We start from the raw sequence: 20,658 nt of genomic DNA, 5'->3' as shown, positions 1-20,658 counted from the left end.
CTTTTCTACACACTCTCTTCAGCATTTATTATTTGTAGACTTTTTATGATGGCCATTCTAACCAGTGTGAGGTGATACCTCGTAGTTTTGATTTGCATTTCTCTCATAATTAGCAATGTTGAACATCTTTTCATATGCTGCTTAGCGATCTATATATGTTTTTTGGAAAAATATCTATTTAGGTCTTCTGCCCATTTATTGATTGGTTTGTTTGTTTTTTTTTGATATTGAGCTGAATGAGCTGTTTGTATATTTTGGAGATTAACCCCTTGTCAGCTGCATCATTTGCAAATAATTTCTCCTGTTCTATAGGCTGTCAAAAAATTACAGATTTTTTGTGTTCTATGTGTAGCTTGGTCTTCTTAATCTCTAACCTTGCCAGTTCAGTTGTTGGTACTGATTATCTCAACTATATTATAACAAGGATTATATGAGGAAACTTTGTAAATTGTAATATTTACATCAACTTGATAATGTTTAGAAACTTATTTTTTCCTCATGTTCAACGGCTAAAGAAGAAGTGATCTCAATATGATCAAGTTGATGCCAAACATCTAAACATGGAACCTGTTTTGGACAAAATAAATAAAGCTCTCAAAAATAGTATACACTTTCCTGTGAAGTTTATCTGATAATATATCTGATATTTTAAAAAAATGTATGTGATATTTATGTTGTTCTGTTTGGTTCATGTGGTAGTTCATGTATAAGGTGGGAGAATATGATTGATAATGTAATTGAGAACTTTGGGTATTAAATGAGTGGGGCTTCCTGAATGGAGTCAGCAGTCAGGAGGTCCATCTCTTTATATTACCATATTTTGTCTAGGGCACTCTTTTTATTTTATAGTAAAATAAGAAGCCAAGCATGAACAATAGAGACATTAAATATGTTGGATATAAATAAAGGCAAGATAAATTTTAGAAGACAATAAATACGGACATGGGTAATGTTGAAATAGAGTTCACCATAAAATGTATGTCATAATATGTTATTCAAACTTATCAGTTTCTTATAGAGTCAGTAATTCATATGCAAACAATTTTTACTTTCACACAGATAATTAAAATGGATTCTGTTTGTTGTGTGAATTTCCTTTCTCCTTGATTCCAAATTAGTTCCCTTAGAGGGCTGGTTCATTTTTCTGAGACAAAACAGGATTCACCATCTTACTTTTTCCTCTTTGGAATAGGCTGAAATTTTAAAATTCCCTTTTAGTTCAGCCACTAGTAATTTCACCTATGAAAGCTTTAAAATATTAGGAAAATTGGAAAGGCTCATTAAGGATAAAGAAGTTTGTATTTAAATAAACTAGAATATTGATTCTGGAAAAATTATCTAAACATATATAATCTTTAACTAAGGTGATTTTTATTCACATTAAATAGATCACATGAACAATAAAGTTGAGTTTGTACATAAAACCTTTGAACATTTGTTGAACTCAAAATTGTGACTTGTTTTTTTACACGTTAGACTAAATACTAATTTGTTCTATAAACTTTATGAAAATTCATGTAGGTAATACTCTTGGTCTATACTACTGAAGAAATTATCTGTGGGATGTATTTCAAAAGAATGTGAATGTTCTGAAAACCAACATCTGAACATAATCTCCAAGTATACAAAGTGATGATTTAGCATATTTAAAGTACTAAGGAGGTGGAAAGGTAGAAAAGTGACAATTTTTTTTTTTTTTTGCTGTTGGTGTTTTATTTGTACTTGATTTTGAAAATAGAGTAATTAAAAATGAGGGGCAAACTATAATCAAAATGAGTTAGAAGGAATTTTGTTATGTTAGAATGAGTAAGGATAGTTGTTTCTCTTGTATTCATTTGTAGAACATGTAACAAGGCTATTCTTCAGATCAAGAATTTCAGTGAATTGATGGGCTACAGAATTCAAACAGTACATTTAATGTATGTGCACATGTAACTTTATAGCTTATTATAGAATTCTTTCAGTCTAATTTCAATTTTCTAACCCTATTCGTTCCTATCTCATTTTTTCTATTTTTTATATAATAAAGCTTGGATGGCACTTATCTGGTCCAAAGGTTAGCATTTCAACCCTTTCCAGCCAATGAATTAAAGACTTCAACAAACAAAACCTCAGTTGCATATCATTGCATCTTTATTTCATGCATTAATTTACCTAATATCCTATAATTATGTGAATCAACTTTAACTTGAATTGGAGAAGAACTTGAATTAACTTGAATATGGAACAACATAATGTTCTGTTTCATTTTTTTCTTTCTTGGGAACTCTGTGAATTAATTATGTAAATACACAGCAAATTTGAAACTAAAAGTCACAAACCACGTCTTTTTTTTTTTTTTTTTTTTTTTTTGGCGGTACGCGGGCCTCTCACTGTTGCGGCCTCTCCCGTTGTGGAGCACAGGCTCCGGACGCACAGGCTCAGCGGCCATGGCTCACGGGCCTAGCCGCTCCGCGGCATGTGGGATCTTCCCAGACCGGGGCACGAACCCGCGTCCCCTGCATCGGCAGGCGGACTCTCAACCACTGCGCCACCAGCGAAGCCCCACAAACCCCGTCTTAAAATCTAGACATAATTTTTCCTGCCGTGATAGGATAGAAGCACACTTTATTTTGAAATTAAGATCGGTAATTTACCAATACGATAAATTTTTCTGCAGTGATATGAGGGGATCTGGATAGCCAGATGAAAATTACAACTTCTGATTTTAATAAAATTATTGCTAAATTCCTTTGTGGAAGCATTACTCTCTAAAACCTTAAGCTTGGTGGCTTAAAACCTCAGGCATTTATTTTTTTCACAGTCCTGGAAGCTAGAAATCCATTATCAAGGTGTCAGTAGGACCATGTTTCGTCTGACAGCTTTAGGAATAACTCCTTCCTTTCCTCCTCCTAGCTTCTGGTGGACCCTGCGACCCTTGGCATTCCTTAGCTTGTAACTGCATCACCCTGATCTCTGCCTTTGTCCTCACATAGGCTTCTTCCCTTTGTATGTCTCTTTTGATGTGTCCTCTCTTCTTTTAAGGACATCAGTCACTGGATTTAGATCCCAGCCTAATCCAGTATGACTCCATCTTAATTAATTACATCTGCAAAAACCCTATTTCCAAATGAGGTTACATTTTGGGGTTCTGGTTAGACATGAATCTTGAGAGGACACTATTCAATCCACTACAATTACCAGTTAAAAATTTTAGGTAAATGTATTATATTTGTAGATCAGAGGAATTACGTAAACTGAGCATTTGGAACAAGTAGAAGACTGACAAATGGATGATAGAGATGAATGAAATGGAAAATAAATCTAAATATAGTACTAACTTCATTTTGGGAGGGACCCTGGCTGTCTGTAAGGCTAGGTTTTTTATAAAGGGTGCCCCTGTACCTCCAAATTTCTGACTTGACTGACAGCTCTGAAGTCATCTTGTCCATTCCAGCCTTCAGTGTGATCGACAATGGTTCTCATGCTGGCAACAAGCTGGCCATGCAAGAGTCTCTGATCCTCCCTGTTGGTGAGGCAAACTTCAGGGAAGCCATGCACATTGGAGCAGAGGTTTACCACAACCTGAAGAATGTCATCAAGAAGAAATATGGGAAAGATGCCATCAATGTGGGGGATGAAGGCTGGTTTGCTCGTGAAGAAGAAAGAAGCTCTGGAGTTGCTGAAGAATGAGATCAGGATAGCTGGCTACACCGATGAGCTTGTCATTGCCATGGACTTGGCTGCCTCTGAGTTCCTCAGGTCAGGGAAGTGTGACCTGGACTTCAAGTCTCCCAATGATCTCAGCAGGTACACCACACCTGACCAGTTGTTCGACCTGTACAATTCTTTCATCAAGGACTACCCATTGGTGTCTATTCAAGATCTCTTTGACCAAGATGACTGGGAAGCTTGGCAGAAGTTCACTGCTAGTACAGGAATCCAGGTGGTGGGGGACAATCTCTCAGTGCCCAGCCTGAAGCAGATTTCCAAGGCCGTGGGTGAGAAATCATGCAACTGCCTCCTGCTCAAAGTGTAGCAGATCGGCTCCCTGGCCAATTCTCTTCAGGTGTGCAAACTGACTCAGTCCAGTGGGTGGGGCATCATGGTGTCTCATAACTCATAACCGAAGTTATCTTCATTGCTTGCCTGGTGGTGGAGCCCTGCACTGGGCAGATCAAGACTGGTGCACCTTGCCTAACCCAGTACTTGGCCAACTACAACCAGATCCTCATAATTGAAGAAGAACTGGGCAGCAAGGCTAAATCTGCTAGCAAGTAGTTCAGAAACCAGGTAGCCAAGTAAGTTCTGGGCAGGTGAGCACCTGAGCCTTTCAGTCACTAGTTGGCTGGCTAGAACCCTGCTTCTGATGTTTACGCAGATAGTTCAAGGTCTCAGTTGATACATGTAGGGGCTTCTGGTAGTTAATGCCCTTCTATTATCCCTGTGATGTTCTCTCACTGCTTCCTTAGAACTGCTTCAGAAGCCAAGTTGACCACCTGAAACTCTGTTGGAAACCTTAGCTCTGTAATCATGTCATTGACCCAAATCATAGTTTTTCTCATCTTTCTTTCCACCAACTGTCTGGAGCCATGAGAATCTACAGTGCAATCTCTGAGGTGTCCACAGGCAAGATCCTTAGTGGTTCTGTGTGCAAAATAAAAAGATCTCAGTGACCAGTAAAAAGAAATTAAAGTATCAAAAAGAACATTTAATTAATAAAAGATAATATATCAGGAAAACTTTTTCATACCCCTTCATTTTATCCTATAACAATATAATATGTTCTTTTTGGTGAACAAAGAAAAATTCACGTAAAACAATTTTCTTTGTTGTTTTTACAAAGTAAAATTTTTACAAAGTACTGAGAAAAGTTTAATTATGTTTTGGGATATAATGATTTTCATGCACAACTGTGAGATCTTAATTTTTTTGTTCTTTTTATTTTTTATTGTGAGTCGTAACATACAGACAGTAAAGTATGTAGGACACAGTCATACAGCTTCAGGATTTTTTTCACAAATGCCTCTGTAATCACAAACAGTTCAAGAACAGGACTTTTCCAGCATTCTAAAAGTCCCTTTCATGTCCCCCTCCAATTACAACCCCCTCTTTCTTTCTCTAAAATAAACACTATCCTGAATTCTAACACAATATAGTAGTTTTGGCTGCTTTGTACTTTATCTTCATAGAATCATGTAGCATGTACTTATATGAGTCTGACTTCAGTTACTTGACATAATGTTTGTGTGACCCATCCCCATCTTTGAGTGGTTTTACTTTAGTTCATATATTTTCATGACTATTTATTAATATCCCCAAATTTACATATCCCTTCAACTGCTTATGGACATTTGGGTTATTCTGAGTTTAGGCTACTATGAAGAAAGTTGCAAAACATTAAAAAAAAAATCCTTGACCATGAAGTCATCACGCATGTGCATGTATTCCTATTGTGTTATTATTTAATTAATTAATTAAACTCGGTTGCTAACTCCGATACAAATCCTAGGAGTCCAGGAATGCCAAGAGAGGGCAGGTTCTGTATATTGAGTTGGGACTTGGAAAAATCTATTCCCCAGGTATCAAAGTGAACAGAATAAAAACATAGCCCTTAAAGCAACTGTCATCAGTTTTGAAACACCTCCATCCCTAAAATTAGCTTAATAAAATTAATTGATCACAATTGTCTACAAAATTATTAGTATAAGCATAATTTACCAAACAACTCAGGTAAAAGTTAGTCCTATAGATAGGCCTGCATAAATGAGCAAATATATATCACATGTTTATTAATTGTAACATTTGCTAAAATACCAAATAAGCCAAAAAACAAATAACAACAGCAAAATAGAAAACAACAAAAATGTTCTGTCCTTAGTCATTCTAGTGGTTAACGCTTGGTTGTGATGAAAGGAATAGCCATAATAGCAGGCTTGCTAATATGCCAGGGCCCAACAATAAGAACTCCCTCTCACTGAACCTATAATAGGTGACTGCTGAGTGCTCAACCAGTTAGCAATAGAGACTAAAGTTAAGCCCTTGGTAAGGCACCATCGTTTGAGCAGCTTAGCTAGCCACCATAGGATAGACTGATTACATTGGATCCTTTTCATCCTGGAAGGGTAAATAATTATCCCCGTGCTGGATTGATACATATTCTGGGTAACCAAGATGACTTTAAACTTCCCCTCAGTTTAACGAAGCTTTGGACAAGTTTCTTCAAACTATAGACCACTGACCTGGCTTTTCTTAGAGCATTTACTTCAGAAACTTTCAACTGTAAATTCTTGTTCTGTTCCTTTGAAATGTATGTAAATCTGCTTCTAACCTCTTGCCAGTTTTATAGCTCAGGAAATGTCTTTCTCAAGGACCTGGAAACCATCTCTTTGAAATGTAAACATCAAAAGGAGATAACACCCCTATTTCCTAGTCTCTGAGGGAGGGTAGGAGCCTAACTTCGTGAGGCAACACTTAGCAAACACAAATAGCCTAATTAAAGAGAAGAAGATTTGCAAACTCAGGAAAAGCTCAATGTGTTGGACGCATACCATTGATCAACCCTACCCCCAAAGTCCTCCAATACTTTTCCACTAGCTCATCCCAGTGCTTAAAGTCTTTCCCATCTTTTGTTTCAGTGGAGTTGAATTCGGTCTCCTTCCCTGTTGTAATAGTCTTGAATAAGCTCTTTTTGTCCTGCTTAACTTTGCTTGATGCAATTTTTGCTTTGAGCTGGGTGTGGCTAAGTGTTTTCCTTGTCTGTCTGCAGTGGCTTGGCCAGCAAGTCTACTCATGGCCTAACAAATTGATTTATTGTAATAAGATTATGAACAGCGCCTTAGAAAAGCAATCAGCAATATGGTGAAGATGATGCAACAATAAGTACAGTTCCAAGAAATTCTGTGAACCTAATACTCTTAATACTCCTGATAGATAGAATACCTTTTGTCTGAGTGCCCTTTCACCATTGCTCTCAGGGACACAACTGATTAATTTTTGCCTCATTGAGCAACTTTTGGCCTCTACACTAGAGGTCCTGGTTCTGAGGGGAGGGACATGTTTACACGAGAACATATTAAGGATTCCACTAAACTTGAAATTATTGATCCAACTAAGTTATGTTGAGTCCCTCATGCCAGTAAAACAGGAACAGAAACGGAGTTACTATACTGGCAGGGATAACTGACCACATTTATCATGAGGCAGTGGGGTGGCTGCTGTTTAATGGGACAGGGAGACGTATGTCTGGAGTTAAGGAGATTCCTTAGGGTTCCCCTTAGTGCCCTTATTGAGTCAAAACCTTACATGGCAATTGCAGGAAACACAATCTGACAAAGATATGGTAACCAAAGTATCAGAATTCTCAGGCATGAAAGTATGATTTATCACCCTGGACAGGCACTCCTGGCTAGCTGAAGTGCTGACTCAAGTTGTGAGAAATCTAGTATGAGATGTAGAAGAGGGATATAAAGAATACCGGCTGTGGTCAGCCTCAGGACCAATTACAGCAGCAAGGCTTCCTACCATCATCTTGCAATTTGTTCGTTTTTGTTGTTGTTGTTTTTTTTTAAAAAAAAATCGTGACCAACCTTTAAGAAGCAGTGACATTAATAGAACTGTGCATTTAATGTAGGGCCTGAGGAAGACCTGAACAATGTAAAGTGGAGACATTTATTGCCATGCCCTTCCCAATACTGCAAGTAGTTCCCTATATTATGACTAGTCTCCAAATGTCAATCTCCGCATCCTGGTACCTCAGGACACTTTCTGGAAGCACAGAAGGCTGTTCTCTGTGCACTCTTAGTTCTGGGAATGATCAGGGGATTCACATCATTCTGGGAGTTGAGGAATAAATACACAACTGCCTCGCCTCTTAAGTGACAGAGTTTTAAAGTGTGATTTTATACCACTTTTTAGAGTTTCCCCAGTGGATTAAATTCCATTAGCCCACCATGACAGAAATGCACCTTTTATGACTGGCTTTTTTTCCTATGGTTTTCTCACATCTCCACCAGTGACATTTGTACTCCAAAATAATTATTTGCACTCAAGTTTTTTAATCTTAGTATCTGCTTCTAGGAAGAAAACAAAATCACACATATAAAATATGACTTCTGACAATTGACTATGTAAGAAGGAAGTAATTTCTAAATCTCTATGTTATACAAAATAATAGTCATCTGTATAATTTTTAAAAGATCCTGATAGAATATTTCTAGATCAAATTGAATTTTCTTGTCTATTTTAATTTATGAATATATATATATATATGAATGTGGGTTTAAATTGTACAAATATTATTTCTTATATAATAAAAAACTTTTGTGGTAAGATAAAGGTTATCTTGATTACTTCCTTTACTTTAGTTGCCCAGAAGTTTTTCAAATTTCACTCCTTAAGGATAAGCATTCACAGAGTAGTTAAGTCTTTGGTCAATTGTGTCAGATCAGAAGTGTGTCTTGGGATTAAGTTAAAGAAGTTAAAAAATATAGAATTATGACTTGTTGCTTACTGACTGACAAAAGCTAGAATTTGTAGTTCAAATATGAAGGAAGAAAATAAACAGCACAATTGGTTACATGAGAAACACTGATTTATGGAACAAAAATGTATTGCTTTTTAATGATAATGTTTTTGTTGTGTTCTTTAGCAAGGCGAAAATAAAGCTGAGTTGATAATTCCAGGTTTTCATGTATTTTTTTCATAATAAATGTCTTATATGTAATATGGCCATTAGACATGAGAATCTTTAAACCTGAATTAAAATGAATGTTCAAACTTGAATAGATTATATTATCTATGCAGTTGATCCACTTTAATGATTAAGGAAGTTCAAATGAATGCATCAGCTATTTTTTATCTAGTGTTTGTCTTTTATGAATGTAAACTGTGGAGCAATTACTATAATTGTTATTAAGTTAAGAAATGATACACAAAGCCAAGGTATACCCAAAATTAAAACTATCAGAATTTTGACTGACATAAACTGAATAAAATATGTGTGTATCTCTACATGTATATTTCACTACATTTGTTATCCAAATACAAAAGCATTTCCAAATACAAAATAAATCCACAGCTATATTATGTCTTAGGAAGGTTTAGATATTCACTAGCCCATAATTCAATGTGTATTTAACACAGTGAAATGGTTGTTACTTTAGAACCAACTTTTCAACAATTTCTTCACGCTTGCATTAAAAATTCACCAAATTAAATGTTTCTAAATGTCTAATAGCAGGGATATGCCTGTTGGATATAATGGATATAATAAATATTTATTATAGGTCTAAAGAATTATACTGTCTATGAAATGCTATCATAGAAAAACATGTTATTCACTTCACGTAAACAGACATTTTAAAAAGTATTAGGAATCCGATTTTTAAAAATATTAGTATAATTTCTAACAAATCCCAGAGACCAAATGGATAACTCCATCTTGGCCCTTATGTACTTTTCTCCCCAGACCTTTGGAGACCGCTTTGATTATTAGCATAACATTTTCTCACCTCTTAGGCTCTGTATATGCTTCAATAGTCTCCTTTACATTTGGCTTACTCACTCAGCAATACTGCAGAACTTGTTTCTTAGAAGGAAATAAGCTATATATGGACAGGAAAATTAAGCAATAGCTCGAGATTTACATTTTTTTTTAATCTCTACTTTCATTTCTATCAACATCCTTCTGGGACTTAGCTCTATTCCTTTATTTATTGTTTATGTTAGCCTACATTTCTCCTCTTATCTTTACTCCTTTTCCTTTTTCTTTTCTAACTAGTAGTAAAGATGGCAATCTCTTTTATCTTGTTTACTTTCTTTTAAAGTCCTTTGTTCCATCATAACAATATTTACCCATCCTAACAATATTTACCTACAGAGAGCCTATCATCTGGATTATTTTTGCTAACATCTTAGAATGGCAGTATGTCAGATAGGCTCACTAAGACACTGGAGTATAGTATAACTGAATACTAATTATAGTTGGGAAAGATCATGCAATTTGTTTACTTGGGTCTGCAAACACTTGAGGGTGCTGTGGAAAGTTAGAGCATTGATGTTCAAATCATTTCAAATAACTTCAGACTGCCTCCTGGCAGTCATTTTCTGTTTTGTCCTTCACAGAAGTTTTAATTAGGTGGATCAAAGTTAGTTCTCAAATCATAAACAAGGAAAAAATGAAAAAGTCAGCATGGATTTTTATACAAACAAGGGCCGAATGATTCAGATTAGAAGGGGAAAAAAAGAACTAAAAGATGCAGTTTAGACTTAAAATAATTTTAAAGTAATTGAATTAAGATATGCAAATATACTTTGAAAAATGTCTGATGAAAGTACATCTAAAAGCAGATCCTGAATCACAGCAGGGTCATTAGTACAATAGAGAAGTCAATGAGAAAATTAATTATAACTATAAATCCATAGTTTATAGTAGGTCTAAAGAAGTATTTCCTTCATGTATACAAGACTGAACTGCTTTTTAAGCTGGTGGACAATGGCTTAGAGAAAGCTCATTAAGCTGTTTCATATTTTTCTGTGTCCCTGCCTCAGTTGGATGACAATTTAATTATAAATAGGATTTATGAAATCAATACATATTAAAAGTAAATTTGTGTCTTTTCAAGTATAATTTATATAACCAGTTGGATAGATAGTGATAAATACACAGAGAATATTTAATAGCTATGTCTACCTATGGAAAATTCAAGTAAAGATTATATTTTATGTGCTAGAAAATAGGGAAGTATAAGGATAATGATAAGGAGATACCATTATGCCTACTACAATTGTTCAAATGAACCCAATTTTCTATCACTTTCTTTTACAAAGTTGTTGCTATGTGAACTGAATTCTAATGATCAAATATTTTTATAAATACTTGCAGGGGAATTTACAGTGATTTTGAATACCACAAAGAAAAAGATAGTGCAACATGTTTTTAAAATAAATGTTGAATTCTGATACAACACAGCATCAGAATCTTGTATTGTTTTGGCCTTTGACTGAGAGGTTACCTAAGGGATTATGGCATATGATCTTTTCAAACAAAATCAGTTGTCATCCGATCTATTTTGCATATTTCTTTTTGAACACTTCAGTTTTCATGAGTAAAATATGCAGGTGCAATGTGTAAATAATAAAACTAGAGACATGAAAACCCTAAGCCTTTCTATTTATCTAGTGGTAGAAAATAAAAATTGCTACTGAAAAGAAACTTTAGCCATGTGTGTAAAATTCCATAAAAGCAACTAAAGGCACTTCTGGGGAAAAAATATTTATTTAATTATCATGATCTAAAATTTAAAACACTTGACGTTCCCCTTATATTTAGCTGATTAATACATCTTTATAATTTACTTACGAACTCTGATTCAAGACTGAGTCATAGTGCTTACTTTTTTTCTTACAGTGTACTTTATTTAGTTTACATTTACATTTATTTACATTTATTTATTTAGTTTACATATATGCAATGGAATATTACTTAGCCATAAAAAGGAATGAAATTGGATCATTTGTAGAGACGTGGATGGACCTAGAGACTGTCACACAGAGTGAAGTAAGTCAGAAAGAGAAAATCAAATATATTAACGCGTATATGTGGAATCTAGAAAAATGATATAGATGATCTCATTTACAAAATAGAAATAGAGACACATATGTAGAGAACAAATGTATGGATACCAAGGGGGAAAGGGGTGGGGTGGGAGGAATTGGGAGATTGGGATTGACACGTATTGACTACTGATACTATGTATAAAATAGATAACTAATGAGAACATACTGTAGAGCACAGGGAACTCTACTTAATGCACTGTGGTGACCTAAATGGGAAGGAAATCCAAAAAAGAGGGGATATATGTATATGTGTAGCTAATTCATTTTGCTGTACAGTAGAAACTAACACAATATTGTAAAGCAACTATACTCCAATAAAAATTAATTTAAAAAATAAAAAATAAAATAAAATGAACTTTGTATTTTGGAATAATTTTAGACTTACCAAAATGTAGCAAAATGGTATACAAAGTTCATGTGTACACTTCACCCAGTTTCCCTTGATGTTAACAACTTATGTAACCCTGTTACATTTGTCATAACTAGGAAATGAATGTCAGTAAATTATAATATTTAAAAATAAAAAAAAGAAAATCAATAAAACCATGATTTAGTTCTTTGAAAATATCAACAGAATTGGCAAACCTTTAGCAAGATTGGCTAAGAAAAATAGAAGACAAAAATAACTAAATCAGAAATAAAAGTGGGAATATTATTACTGATTTTACAGGGAAAATTTTACAGATTTTACAGAAATATGAAGGTGAGAATTATTTGGGGAGAGGTTAATTATTGTCTTACTGAGCAAAAGTGATTTAAAACTAAGTCACTATTCTAAATTGAATAATAGCAGTGTTCATGGACTGAATAAAGAAAACAAATTTCTCTTACCAGGCTGTGAAGGTAGCTATCACATCACATTCTACTTCAAATCATAGAAATGGCAATGTAAAATGCTCAGGGTTATCAACTTTTTGTCTTAGTCAATTTTTATCTTTTTCATCAATTTTATTTCCATTTTATTTATGACTTTAAAATAAGATTAAACTCAATAGAAAGCTATAGCATGGCCATGTATTGGAAGAAAATTATTAAAAAGATACACAATCATCTTAACTTTGTGTATTAATTAATTTAATATCATTTCTCTGAAACTCCAAATGGATCTTTATTAACCTCAAGTAAATATTCCAAAACCCATTTGCAACAACAAACAAGTGACAATTATAAAACAATTTAAGCAGTAGAATAATGAGAGAACTGGCACAATATGGTTCACCAAATAATTGTAAAGCCCTAATAATTATGACATGCTACAGGTACAAGATCAATGAAAGCAAAGAATAATCTCAGAAAACAATGTTAGCAATTATATGCACCAAAGAAAAGGTGTTTATTATCTATGATTTTTTTTTCTTTTTTTTTTGCGGTACGCGGGCCTCTCACTGTTGTGGCGTCTCCCGTTGTGTAGCCCAGGCTCCGGACACGCAGGCTCAGCGGCCATGGCTCACGGGCCTAGCCGCTCTGCGGCATGTGGGATCTTCCCGGACTGGGGCACGAACCCGTGTCCCCTGCATCGGCAGGCGGACTCTCAACCACTGCACCACCAGGGAAGCCCTATGATATTTTTTAGAAGGAAGTTTTTGAGAGCAAGTAATGATTTACTTCTTCTGGTAGGTCCTGTATGCATCCTTTGACAAATAAAAAAGGAAAGTTGATTGTCCAAAACTCTCTTCAGACATATGAATGATATTCTGTAAAGAGTAGGGAATGATGTGAAAATATCAAAGAGAAATTTAAGCATCTACATTGAAGGGAAACATTTAGATAATATAAGAACTATTAAATAAACAGGATACCTGATGAGATTACATGAGACAAATCTCCTTGAGGAGATTTAGAGTAAAGCTCTATATTGCTCATTAGCTTTCTGGTTTTAACAGTGGTATCTTGGAAAAGAGATTGTGTTATGAGGAGCCCAAGGTTTATTTATACCATATGTATTTAAAATTTTATTATTAATAAAAAGTGATTTTCAAGCAATTGCAGAAAATTAAATATTCTTCAGGTGGTTCAAGAAATATGGTAAATTTTGAAGAAAAAAACGAATTCAAATTTCTGTGTCACATCATCACAAAAATAAATTCCAGAAGAGTTGAAGAGTTAAATACAGAACATAGAAATATAAAACCAAAAGTAAATACAAGTGAATACTTGAGAATTATAAAAAAATTTTTTTTCTAAGTATCAACAAAAGAAATTTTAAGCTGGAGGTGGTGGTAATTGATATACCGGAATAGCTATGAATTTTACATTATGGTATTGAAAAATACATAAATATTAAAGTTAAAGACAAATAACAAACAGAAACATAGTTTAGAGCATGTAACTCTAACAGTAAATAAATAACAGTATACAACATGATGAGCAAAACCAGATATCTCAATACAAAATTTGGCCAGAGAAAGAACAAGCATTTCATAAAAGAAGAAATATATAGGCACGTAGATCAGTGGAACAGAATTGAGTTTCCAGAAATAAACCCATGCATATATGTTCAATTAATTTTTAACAAATGAGCCAAGAATATACAAAGAGGAAAGGACAGTGTTGGGAAGACTGGACAGCCACATGCAAAGGAATAAAACTAGACTACTATCTTAGATACAAAACTTCATTCACAATGGGTTAAAGACCCATTAAAGACTTTAATATAAAACCTTAAATCATAAAACTCCCAGAAGATAACTATAGGCAGTAAACTTGGTGATGATTTTTTTTAATCTGACACCAAAAGCAAAGGCAGCAAAAGCAAAAGTAGGGATTAGCAGAAGTGAACTGTTATATACAGAAGAGATAAACAACAACATCCTACTGTACAGCACAGGGAACTATATTAAATATCTGTGATAAAACATAATGGAAAAGAATATGAAGAAGAATATATATATATATAACTGAATCACTTTGCTGTGCAGCATAAATTAACACAACATTGCAAATCAACTATACTTCAATAAAATAATTTTTTTTAAAAAAGTAAAAATAAACAAGTGGGACTACATCAAACTAAAAAGCTTTATCACAGCAAAGGAAATCATCAATAAAATGAAAAGGCAACCTACTGGCTGAATGGGACAAAATATTTACAAATCATATATCTGATAAGAGTTTAATATCAAAAAATATAAAGAACACTTACAATCCAATTGCAAAAAAACCCGAACGATCCAATTAAAAAAAAAAATAGGCAGAGAATCTGAATAGACATTTTTCCAAAGAAGATATACAGACAGACAGCAGATATATGAAAAGATGCTCAAAATCAGGGAAATGCAAATTAAAATCCCTATAGGGTATCACCTCACAGCTTTTAGAATTTCTATTATTAAAAAGATAAAAAATAACAAGTGTTGGAGAGGGTGTGGAGAACAAGGGACACTTGTGCACTCTTGAGGGTAATGTAAATTGGGGCAGCCACTATGGAAAACAGTATAGCAATTCCTCAGAAAGTTAAAAATAGAACTACCATATGATCCATCAATTCTGGGTATTTATCCAAAGAAAATGAAAATACTAATTTGAAAATATACATGCATCCCCCCCATGTTCATTGCAACGTTATTTAAAATAGCGAAGATGTGGAAGCAAGCTAAGTGTCCATCAATGGATGAATGGATAAAGAAGATGTGGTATATATACATACATACACAATGGAATACTATTTAGTCATAAAAGAGAATGAAATCTTGCCATTTGTAACAACATGGATGAAAGTTGTGGGCGTTATGCGAAGTACATCAGACAAATTTGTCAGACAAAGACAAATACTGTATACTGTATAACCTCACTTACATGTGGATTCTAAAAAACAAACAAAACCCCCCAAACCCACCAAAACAAAAACCAAGCTTATAAACACAGAGAACAGATTGGTGGTTGTGGGACTGGAGGGGGTGGTATGAAACGGATGAAGGTGGTCAAAAAGTACAAACTCCAGGGCTTCCCTGGTGGCACAGTGATTGAGAGTCCGCCTGCCGATGCAGGGAACATGGGTTCGTGCCCCAGTCGGGGAAGATCCCACATGCCGCAGAGCGGCTGGGCCCATGAGCCACAACTACTGAGCCTGCGCGTCCGGAGCCTGTGCTCTGCAACGGAACGGGAGAGGCCACAACAGTGAGAGGCCCGCGTACTGCAAAAAAAAAAAAAAAAAAAGTACAAACTCCAGTTATAAAATACATAAGCCATGGGGATGTAATGTACCACATGGTGACTATGGTTAATAATACTGTATTGTATATTTGAAAGCTTCTAGGAGAGTAGGTCTTCAAAGTCCTCATCACAAGAAAAGAAAATTTGTAACTGCATAAGAGAATGGATGTTAACGAGACTTATTCTCATGGTCATTTTACAGTATATACAAATATCTAATCATTATGCTGTAGATCTGAAATTAATACAGTGTTATATATAAATTATGCTTCAATAAAAAAGGAAGAAATACAAATATCCATTATATGTATAAAAAGAGAAAAACCTTTTAGTAACCAAGGACATTCCAATTATAAGAATGAAATAGGGGCTTCCCTGGTGGCACAGTGGTTAAGAATCCACCTGCCAATGCAAGGGACAGGGGTTCGAGCCCTAGTCCAGGAAGATTCCACATGCCGTGGAGCAACTAAGCCCATGCACCACAACTACTGAGCCTGTGCTCTAGAGCCTGTGTGCCACAACTACTGAAGCCTGTGTGCCTAGAGCCCGTGCTCCACAACGGGAGAAGCCACTGTGGTGAGAGGCCCTCTCACGGCAACAAGAAGTAACCCCCACCTTCCGCAAGAAGGTGGGGAGAAAAGCCTGCGCGAGGCAGTGAAGACCCAATGAAGCCAAAAATAAAGAAAGAAGGAAAATAAATTTATAAAGAAAAAAAATGAAATAAAAGTGATAAAAAATTGGAAAAATGAAAAGTTTATAACTTTGAGTATTATATGTTAACATTTATAAATGTTGAAGTGGAATGTTATCAGACTGTTAAATTCTTGGCTGGTTAAGAAGAGTATCATGGCCTGATGTGAAAAATTGGTACTATGTTTTGGACATACTGATCATATTGTACTTAAAATGACAGTACCAATTTACATTCTATCCAGGAGCACAAGAAAGTGTTATGCCAATACACATTCTTTCATTAAGTGAGTAAACTATAAATGTGTCCTAAGGAAATAGATATATGAATACAAATTTATATATGCACAGCATCTTCATCTGTGGTGCCGTCAGTGTTATAGTAAAATTTTGTAAGATTTTATTATAGTAAAAATATTTAGACAATGTAAATATTCTAGAAAAGATAAATTGCGATTTGGTACATGACTAAAACTGCACAGTGTTCATGCCTAGGAAACCTGCACTAGAGACTATGTCAACATCTGTCCGTTACCCCTCTAACCAAAGCAGGGAAATCCAACTTAAGGAGCCACATTTGGAGTACTAATCATGTCATTGCTTCTACCAGCACCTTTTACCTCTAATTATAGCCCATGTTTTTTTCAAATACAATTCAGTTTACCTATATGCCTCACTTTCAAAACAACATTTTGCCAACTCCTTGAGACTTCTGTGTCTCTAAACCTTGCAATTCCGGTAAATGGTAGCTGCTGAAGTTTGTCTAAGTAAACATCCATTACGGTAGTTTTATCTCAAAGAAATTGCCTGCATTCAACAATAAATTAAATTTTGTACTCTATAAAACATGAAAATGATGGAAGCTTTAGTATTGCCATATTCTGCCATTCCTACTGTGCTTGATGGTATTTTGGAGCACTGGGAACTATTTTTCTTACCCATAACCCCAGCTGTAACCTTGTGTATCCTACTCTCAAGTAATCTTGCAGATTGTTCCTGGGATCATTATATAGGTACACCCTTAAGGGTATCTCCTCAGTTAACATCTCCCTGACTGAAAACCTCTTTATTTCTAATCATCATCACCATTCTTAGATCTGACTGGGGTGCAACCAGCCACACCCAATAGTCTGAGAGTGAGAGGTGACCACACCAGAAAGACCAACCATATCATTTAGGGTGAGGGCTTTGGGCCAAGTGATATCAGCCCCACCTCCAGGAGAGGGAATGCTGGAGACTGAGTTCATCACATGGGTAATCAATCAATCAATTCTGCTTTTGTAATGAGACCTCAATAAAACCTCTGGACATCTTGCTTCAAGTGAGCTTCCCAGATGGGCAGTGTTCCATGGATATTGTCATCCATGCCAGGAGAGTAATGCATCTTGAGGACAATGAAAACTTCCATTTGGAACCCTCCTGGGTTCTTCCCTATGTATCGTTCCACAGCTAACTTTAATGTATCCTTTCCCTGTAATAAATGTAAATGTGAGTATAATAGTTTCAATGAGTTGAATTTTGTAAGACTTATTAGCAAATTAGTAAAACTGAGGGTGGTTTGGAGAAACAGCAAAACTTGAAGTTGGTGTCAGAAATTAGAGTGATCTAATATGGACTCTTTAACTTTGTAGTTGAACCCTTCTTACAGCTGGGGTCAGTAGTCTTGGGAAGACTTTGTGGTCTGGAGGACTGTGCCCTTAACTTCACAGTTTGGTTAGCTCCAGGGTAAGGGCCTTATTGTAATTTAGTCTCGGGTCTCACGAATATTAGCCTGGAGTTTAAAACTGAAGCATATAAAGGGGTCAGGAAGAAGAGTTTCAGTTGGGTTGAAATATTACTTAAAATGTTCAAAAAACTGAATGATGACCACTGGACTGGATGGTGGTGAACATGAAGGAGGGTGGTGTGAGAGGTATTGTCAGATCTGACTTACCTGATTTCTATGTGAATAGTCACTCGTTATATGAAGTGGTATTGTAATATGAGAAAAGATGTGGCTGATACCAGCAAATATAGTGAAAATTATATAAATGATAGAGAGATAGATAGATGATAGATAGATGATAGATAGATAGATAGATAGATAGATAGATATACAGGACTTGCTGAGGAGGAGGTGGGGAAAAGGTAATAATTGAAGATAAACCCTAAGTTTTTGCCTTAAGCCACTGGATCTATTTAAATTGAAAATAAACTTTTGTCTCAATTTCAAGCATAGTAACTAAGTGTATCCTCCCTTCCATATACTAGTTTTCCACCAGGGGAGCTGAAGGGCATGTTTTAGCCATACCGATAAATGCCCTCACTTTGGAAAGTGAGAAGAATTCCACAGTCTAGAAAAACTGGAGTTGCTGAGTACTTGCCCCCAGAGCAGCTGCTATAATCATAGACCTAGTTTTGTTTCAGTGAACACAGGTGATCGCCTCATTCATATAAACAATAATGATGAATGCATCTTGTCAGAGTTGTCTGTAAGCTCTGTCTCTACAGCTTCTCCTTCAGAAAGCTGTTCTTAGGTGAGACCATGTCTCCGTACATGGAGCATATACAAGGCTATCCTCAAGGAGGAAAGGATCATCTGGGTGGATGAACTCAGACAATTTTTGCCATGGGCAACTAAATTTTATCGTTTCAAATAAGGAAGGGCATCTTAAAGTATTTATAGTTTTCCATTCACTGAGTTTTAAACAACCCACACTGCAATGTATTGGGAATATCAGAGATCTAAAGAGATAGCCATGCTCAGGGAAAGCTTTTGCCTAGAAAACATTATTGCCATTGAATCACAACTTCAACAAACAAGGACACGCTTTCCATGTAACAGAGGGACTGCGTAGCATGGCTGTGCAGTCACCTGATAGGACTTCTAGATGGTCTTTAATTCATTCATTCTATAAATTTATTCATTGAGTCCGGTGCTGTTCTAGACTCCGGAGGTAAGACAGAGGGGAAGAAACACATTAAAAAAATCCTTTCTCTTGAGAATTTACAATCTAGTGGGGAAGACAGATGAAAGAGAGTGAGAAAGAGAGAGACAAAGAATGGGCAAAAGAGAGACAGGGGAAAGGAAGAGAAGAGGAGAGAAGAGGAAGATGCCAGAGGGAAGGAATGTGCAGTAGAGATTAAGGAGAGAAAAGAAAGAAAGAAAGGAAGGGAAGTAGAAGTGTTGTGGTAGGGATAAAAGTTTACATAGGGTGGGCCAGGGAAGTTTTTGTTCTCACTCTACTTCACTCCTGGTCTTTTATCTGGATAGGTCATTCCAGGACAGCGAGCCTGGCTGACTTTGTCTCAGAAGACCCTTCTTAAGGGAATGGCATAAAGTGGAATCTGTCAACAGTTTTGATGCTCATTGAAATGCAGATTAATGATGGGAAGGAGGACAATACTGAATAGAAGTTTATAGTTGTGGATTGGTATTCACATTATAAGGAGATGGAGCTGAAATCAATGGCAAATGAAGGTAAAACAGGGCCAAACCTCTGAAAATATGAGAATACAAGGAAGCTCTACTTATTTGTAATACAAATAAGATCTCAAAAGAGTCTTTCATGTCTGTGTTTAGTGCTAATTGTACTTGTTGAGCCTCAGACTGAAGGGTAATGAGAGCTGGGAAGACCTTGGTGCCACGGAGGACCATGTTGGTTCCTGCCCAGACTTGGGGATGATTGCAAAACCTATGCTATTTGGGGAGATGGGCAGAGTGTGCCAATTAAGGTGGAAGTCAGAAAGAAAAGGCACTTAGCACATAAGAACATACACCCTTATACCCTAAGGACTGGAACAGAGGAAGGCTGGATTTGGCAACTCGGCAAGTGAGGTTTGAGGCAAAACACAAACACATTCACACACACACACACACACAAACCTGCTGTGCTGCTGTGAGAACCAACTGGACTTTGGAATTTCTTTTGACAGATAAGAATCTATAATTTATCCATCTGGCCATCAAAACAGATAATTCCCTAGACAAGGGAGCCCCTTAACATGCAAGTGAAAAAATAGTCAAGGAATGGCTGACAATGTACTCCTTTGCTGCATCCTAGCTATTCTCCTATAGCTGTTTAATAAGTTGAGTTTCTTTTGCAGCTTGTTTAAAGAAAACTGGTGGAAAACCTGTGAGCCCCAGAGTACCAAATTGTTTTCACCTCAAGGCATTTGTTTGAAATTGTTTCCACTCACTCTCTCAGTACCTTTCAATGTCACACCAAACATGATCTT

At 35.7% G+C, this 20,658-nt stretch overlaps 1 pseudogene; it reads left to right on the top strand.

The window, feature by feature from the left end:
• The first annotated feature begins 3,236 nt into the window (after positions 1–3,236).
• Positions 3,237–4,284, top strand: LOC101282040 (alpha-enolase-like; annotated as a pseudogene).
• The last annotated feature ends 16,374 nt before the right edge of the window (positions 4,285–20,658 follow it).

The sequence above is a fragment of the Orcinus orca genome, chromosome 4 (genome assembly GCF_937001465.1).
Source record: "Orcinus orca chromosome 4, mOrcOrc1.1, whole genome shotgun sequence".
NCBI lineage: Eukaryota > Metazoa > Chordata > Mammalia > Artiodactyla > Delphinidae > Orcinus > Orcinus orca.
This window is presented reverse-complemented; position numbering and strand designations above follow the sequence as displayed.